The following is a 7187-nucleotide window of genomic DNA, read 5'->3' on the forward strand; positions in this document are numbered from 1 at the left end:
CTGATATGAGTATTGCTACTCCCGTTTTCTTGTCATTTCCGTTTGCGTGAAATGTCTTTTTCCATCCTCTCTCTTTTAATCTATGTATGTCCTTCACTCTAAAGTGAGTCTCTTACAGGCAGCATGTTGTAGACTTTTGTTTTATTATCCAATCTGCCACTCTGTGTCTTTTGATTGAAGCATTTAGTCCATTGACATTTATAGTAATTGTTGATAGGTGTGTGTTTATTGCCATTTTGAACTTTGTTTTCCAGTTGATTTGGTATTTCTTCTTTGTTCCTTTCTTGTTTGTTTTTCTTTTTGTGGTTTGATAATTTTCTTTTGTATTAGCTCAGTTTCTTTTTGGTTTTTGTGACTCTACTGTATGCTTTTGATTTGTGGTTACCCTGTTTTTCAAGCATGTTAACCCATTGCTATATCTGTTTGCTTTACACTGGTAGTCATGTAGGCTCAAACACATCCCAAAAAGAATGAAGTGAAAAAAAGAGAGAGAGAAAGAGAAAATCTATATTTTCCTGATCCCCTTTCCACCTTTTATGATTTTTCTGTCCTTTTTTTCTTTTTTACATCTCTGTGTTTGTTCTCTTGCAAATAGTTGTAGTTATCACATTTTCAATTATGGTTTTCTCATTTCTATAGCTTCCTGCTTCTTTTCTATTAGAGTAGAACTTTCAATATTTGAGACCTTCTTTTAATTACATGTCCAACAGTACTGAAATGGAAACAAAAAGACCAATTTCTTAGCTTTTTATCTTTTATATGTTATTTGTTTCCATTCCAGTGCCCACAGCATCTGAAGAGCCATCTGAGAGATATCTAAGGGAAACTAGATGTCTTTAATAGATTTCCCACTTGGGTTTTGAAACATGAATTTAATAAAAACATTGTCTCCTTAACCTTCTGTGATATCCAGAATTCAGAAAAAGGCAACTTTTCATAGGACAACTCTTTGGAGGAATGGCCCAAGGTCCCGGCTACTGTTGGCATTACATGTTTCCCATCCAGCTTCCTCCTGGAAACTGTAGCAGTTTGAGGAGGTCACAACTGTGGGACACTCTCAAATAAAGGCATTTGACTACTTCTGCTGGGGACCGCTGACACCTTTTTATCATCCTGGATCCCCTGTGTGGTAGATTGTGAGTTAAAATGGACTCCGTATTTCTCCTCCCTCCTGCACACCTTCCACACTAAATCTGGCCTTATCCATTGATTTGCTGCGACCATTGGGACAATAGCACATGTGACAAAAGCAGAGACTTGAAAATTGTTTGCATACTTTCGGACTTGTCTTTTCTTGCTGCTCTTGGGAACCCTGTAAACACCACCGTGTGAATAAACCTGGGCTGGCCTGCTGTAGACATATGGCCCAGTCAGAGCCATCATCCCAGCCATCTATACAAATTCCCAGCCAGCCATACATGGAGGGAGGCCACCCTAGATCAACCACCAGCCAACCCGTTAGCCGACTGCAGCTGCATGATTTAGCCCAGGTGAGAAAAAAAACAGAAGAACTGCCTGGCTGACTGAGCTCAGCCCAAATGGTTCCACAGAATCAGGAACTAAAAAAAATCATTATTTTAAGCCACTGTATTTTGCAGTGGTTAACAACTATTAACCAGTGGCTTCTAGACAACAAATATCACTTTCCTTGGCTCTGGGTAGAGCTCTCAAAAGTTGAAAAATTCCTTCAGTTTCCAGACTTGTTTCCTCACTTTTCTGAATGAATCTTTATGTGATGAACGTTAATGCCAGGGATCAAACGCCAGGATCCTTTTATCATTTTTTCCAGCAGGATTGGAAGTGGCTCTTCAGAAAGACCATTTTCTCTGTTTCACATCTTTCTATTTCCATTTTCAGAGCATCTGAAAAGATAGTCAATTCAGTGGGAAATCCTGATTCTGTTTCATGTTTTCAATAGGTTTCTTATGTGGGTTAAGTGGTGTGTCCCTAGCTAGGCTCAGGAAGGTATGGAGAGGAACCACAGCCACCTGCTGGTCACAGCCCAGTAGGAACAAGAAAAAAGCACTGGAATCTAGAGACGCCCCTACCTTCTGCAGTGTCCCTTCAGCGCCCTCTACTGACAGGCCTAACCTTGTGCCAGCTGATAAATGTTGGAATTTAGAGGCAATAAATTGATAACTGGCACAGGTGAGTGATGGGGGCCCTTGATATTAATAAAAGTGACAGTGATGATAATAACTAACATTGAATTCTCAGTGCTTTATGTGGCATTTATCTCCAAATCATCAGGAGGAAGGTTTAATGGGAAGAGGGGACAGTGGTTCTTTCTGCCCCCAGGGTCTGTTCACCTCTTCCTAGACCTGAGCAGGCTCTGGGTATCCAACTCCCCCCTGCTCCAAGGCCGAGCCCATGGGGTGGCACTGACTCCATTCCTGCCCCAAGGTAGGCGTGTACCCCAGGAATGGTCTCCCCAACCCCCAACACATGGTGAGGGGACAATGGGAAACAACCCAGATGGGCACTGGCCACTGTCGGAAGCTTATACATCCAGTCAGGATGCCACAGTGGTGCTGAAACTCCTGCCTCCCTTCCCCACTGATTTGTAAAAATTCTTTTATTTTTATATTTTATTTCTCTCCTTAGCGTTCCTTATCCTCTAACATGTCTATTTCCCCTATTGGTTTTCTCTATCTCCCCCTCCAGAAGGCAAGGTTTGTAAAGGGAGAGCCTGGGGGTTGGTTCGTTCCCCTGGGTCCCCAGAACCTAGAACAGTGCCTGGTGCCCATGATAAGGTTAGCAGTAATATCTGAAGGCATGAACGAGTCAATGGTATTCACAATTTTACCACCTAGGACAGGGGCAGGTGCAAACTGTCTCAACATAGCTTTCTGGCCCTTCAGTCCTGGAGGCATAAGGCATCAGTGACATAGTCTGCAAAAGATAGGCTGTCACCAGATCCGGAGAGTTCAGTTCTTCTAACTACTGCAGCCCTCGAATATCCAGGACTCGCATCATCACTCTGGAAGACTTTCCATAACACTGTCAACTTTCCTAATTAAGGGCGGTTAACCCACATTGGACTCCTGGTTCTCACCCCCAACTTGCCAAGACCCCACTGGGGAGCCAGGAAAGTCAGTGGATTTTCCCAAAGATGATTATTGCCTCCAGATTCTTACCCTTCTGGGAAGCCCGTTCCCTGCTGTCGGCTCTGTCTCTGACTCCAGGCTCTTCGAGCTCAGTTGTTCTGAGAGGACCATAATCAAAAATCCATTTCCCCCCAGCTTGTGAAACTATTCTGGTTAATACTGATAAAAGCATTTTTGATAGATTCAGTGAGTGGGCCATTTTGTAACCTGAACATTTTGTGAGTTGGTTTCTAGAGAATTTGCCCTGTTTTCTCACTTTCACTGCATTCTTCAGCCATTTCTCTCTGCAATCCTAAATGAAGGCATTCTGAAATAACGCCATCTGATAAAAAATTTTAAATAATGACATTGTGTGCTCTGAAAAAATCATGATGCAACTGTGGGTGTAAATTATTTTTAAAATATTCATTAATTATCCAACTAGATAATCATTTCTGAAATAGGGAAATTTAATCATAAAAATAAAACAATTTATAAGAAACGATGTATCTTATGAATCCATAAATTTCCCCCTTTTTCTCCTCATCTTTAGTGCTCTATAAATATAGAAATATATATTCAGTTTTTTTTCAAATAAACTTTTTATTTTGGAAGATTTTTATTTTTAAAATTTTTTTGACTTTTTAAAATTGAAGTATAGTCAGTTTATAATGTGGCGTCAATTTCTGGTATACAGCATAATGTTTCAGTCATACATATACATACATATATTCATTTTCATATTATTTTTCATTGTAGGTTACTATAAGGTATGAATATAGTTCCCCCTGCTACACAGAAGAAACTTGTTGTTTATCTATTTTATATATAGTAGTTAATATTTGCAAATCTCGAACTCCCAATTTATCCCTTCCTACTTGCTTTCCCCCTGGTAACCATAAATTTGTTTACTATGTCTGTGAGTCTGTTTCTGTTTTGTAGATGAGTTCATTAGTCTCTTCTTTTTTCTTTTTTTAGATTCCACATATGAGTGATATCATGTGGTATTTTTCTTTCTCTTTCTGGCTTACTTCACTTAGAATGATGGAAAGGTTTTTAGATTTACAGAAAAGGCACAAAGATAGTACAGAGAATTCTTGTATACCCTTCACCCAGTTTCCCCTAATGTTAACGTATTACATAGCCATGGTATGTTTATCAAAACCAAGAAATTAACACCATTAACATTACAAGACCATTAACTAAACGCTGGACTTTATTTGGATTGCAACTAGTTTTCCCACTAATGTCTTTTCTCCTGAGGATCCAGTCTAGGGTACCACGTTGCATTTAGTATACATTCAGTTTTGCGCTTTGCATTTTTCTCAGTGAACAATCTATCTTGGAGATTATTTCATATCAGCAAATATACATGTAGCTCCCTTTAAACTTAGCTGCACAGTATTCCACGGTGTGAAAAAATGAATTCTATAACTAGTTCTCTTCTGATTTGATTTAGGCTATTTCTCATTTATTACTTTTCAGTTACCCTAGTCTTTGTGCACGCTCATGAGTGTATGTGCAGAATAGATTCCCAGAATTGGAATCAGGTGGGTCAAAGGGGTGTGAGTTTTACATTTTGGTGAGTCAGCCAACTTACCCTCATGGAAGGATATAGTTAGAGTCATGTGCCTGCTTGATTGCTATATGACATCAGTTTATTCTTTCCATTCTATGATCTCCAATGGTGAAAGAGAGGTTGACTCAGTGGGACAGAAGAAAGGGATAAGCTTGTGCGGAGATGGCAAGAAGACAAGCCACAGGGGCCCCTCAGTGCCAGGCTGAGGAGCTGGACTTTGTGCTGAGGGCACTGGGGAGCCATGGATGGTTAGAGGCTGGATGCAGCTCTGGACAGATATGGTTATGTAGAAGTGTGGTAGGAATGCAACTGAGTGGCTGTGTCTCTATTCCGTGGTCCTGGGAGCCTCACCTGGCCCTCATCTCTTTGCTCCCCTCTCACCCACAGGAATGGGTCTCTGAGTGGAGGGGCCAAGGCAGAAAAACCCGTCCTGCTGGCTGAGGCCTGGCTTGGCCCGGCCACACTGCTGCCAGTCTGGCTGAGCTGCACTCTGCAAAATACGTGACCAGATGAAGCCATAGGAGATAGTGGCAGTTGTGGAGCAGAGGTGCAAGCCTGCCTACCTGCTGCCCAGAGACCGGCTTGACTCCAAGACCCCAGTGTCTGACGAGGCTTGACCTGCCTTAGCTGCTCAGGTACAGTTTGAACATGTTTAGCAAAATAATTCTTTTCTCAACGCACGTCTTATGTCCCACAGTCACATTTTTATTAACACACATTTCTTGAATTTTGTTGGAAGACAAAAGGATTAGTTGTCATAGAATGTTTGGAAATTACCAAAATGCCCCAGGAATGAAATAAAAATCCCCTGCAAGTGTCTCCTCTTCCTTAATAACCAATGTCAACCTTTGAGAGACTTTGATTTACAATTTTAACACAAACACACATATATTTATGTTTTTATCAGAAAAGCAATCATACTTGGCATGCTTTTTTGTAATCTTTCTTTTTTCATTTATCAGATTCCCAGGTATTTTCTTATGACATTAAATATTCTTTTACAGAGTGATTTTTTTTAAGGGAAAAAGTGATTTTATGCATATCAAGCTCCAGTAACTCCACAAATGTTCTTTAAAGACCCTCAGGCAAAAAGCATCGTATTAACTCTAATGTATGCTGAGCCCATGGGTTGAACATCTCTCAGTGAAAGCACCAAGCATTTTCAGGTATGGCTTGACTTGTTAAAGCACAAATATGTGAGTCACTTCAGTGAATCAGCTTCAGCGCAGGGAGGATGGTGGAGCCCCACACATTTGGAATTGGGGTTTAGCGGATGCAGCAGCAGCAATTACCTAGCAGTTTGGGTTTTTTTTCCCCAGTTTAAGTTTTTATTCAGAGTGAGAAAGCATTTGAAATTTATTTTTTCCTCAGACAAATACCCAGTTGTCTCAGCCGCTTTAAAAAAAATAAAACCTTATTAGGGAGTGTTTAGTCCATTTATATTTAATGTAATTTTTATATGATTAGGTTTGTGTACCACCCTATTACTTTCCATTTTGCACCTTTGTCGCCCCCTCCTTGCCTTCTTTAGATTTCACTGAGTAATCATTAGCTTTCCATTTAATTTCCTCAATTGCCTTCTTAGCTATCACTCTTAATTTCTGCATCTGATTCTGATTACACAGGATTGAGAAAATCTCTGATTCATAATAAAATGGTCTCCGAGTTCCCGAGCTCTTAGAAAGTACTGGAACTTATGCTATAAGGTAGGGACTTCTAGGACCCCCATTTTATAGAGGGGCACACGGTGGTGGGGATGGTGAGAACCCAGTACATCCTCTTTGCCTTTTCAAGGAATCTGAGTCACAGACTAGGTCACTGTGAACTTGCTCATGAGCACATACCTGGATTTAAAAGTAGATTGGAACGAAGTACCCTCTTTGCTTGACATGTTTACAACGTGGTCAAATATGTGCTCAGGGAAGGGGGAGAAGTTTCATTCCAGGGCCTGCAGAAAAGCCTGTTAGGCCGGTTAACCTGGAGGGGCTGTTGGGTGTTAAAATATGGTACATATAACAACTACGTGGCCTTTTTTAAAAATTCTGGCTTGAAAAGCAAAGCTGTATATTGCTTAGTATTTTAGAAACCCCTTTACTAGTTTTTGTGTTTGAAATGTAATAGGTTATCTTTACAGAAATTTTTTTCAAGCATTATAAAGATGTATACGAAAATTCCCCTTCCTCTTGGCCTTGCATCACATACTCTTCTCAAAGGGGTCCTTCATAGGAAATATGTATGTGTCAATTTTATAAAAATGCAATCACTTATGCATATTGTTCTGCTGCTTGCCTTGTTTACTTACAGCAGAGCGTGATGACCTAGGATGCATTTACACTGCAGCAGTTAAAAAAGAAGTGAATTCATACATGCTGACATGGAAAAATGGCCAAAATACATAGTTACGTGAAGAAAACAAGTTGCAAAGCAATATTTAAAGCATGATTCTATTAAACGTGTGTGTGTTGTGTAGTATACTATCTATACTATGCAAGTGTATGTAGATGTGTTGATATACATGTTTG

General features: G+C 40.2%; 1 long non-coding RNA gene across 1 annotated transcript; it reads left to right on the forward strand.

The window, feature by feature from the left end:
* Nucleotides 1-3507: 3507 nt before the first annotated feature.
* LOC141578598 (uncharacterized) lies at nt 3508-7107 on the forward strand. Its single transcript, XR_012509049.1, has 3 exons — nt 3508-5300; nt 6291-6371; nt 6970-7107. It is a non-coding gene; the product is annotated as an uncharacterized LOC141578598 (long non-coding RNA).
* Nucleotides 7108-7187: the final 80 nt, after the last annotated feature.

This window comes from Camelus bactrianus, chromosome 9 (assembly GCF_048773025.1).
Source record: "Camelus bactrianus isolate YW-2024 breed Bactrian camel chromosome 9, ASM4877302v1, whole genome shotgun sequence".
Taxonomy (NCBI): domain Eukaryota; kingdom Metazoa; phylum Chordata; class Mammalia; order Artiodactyla; family Camelidae; genus Camelus; species Camelus bactrianus.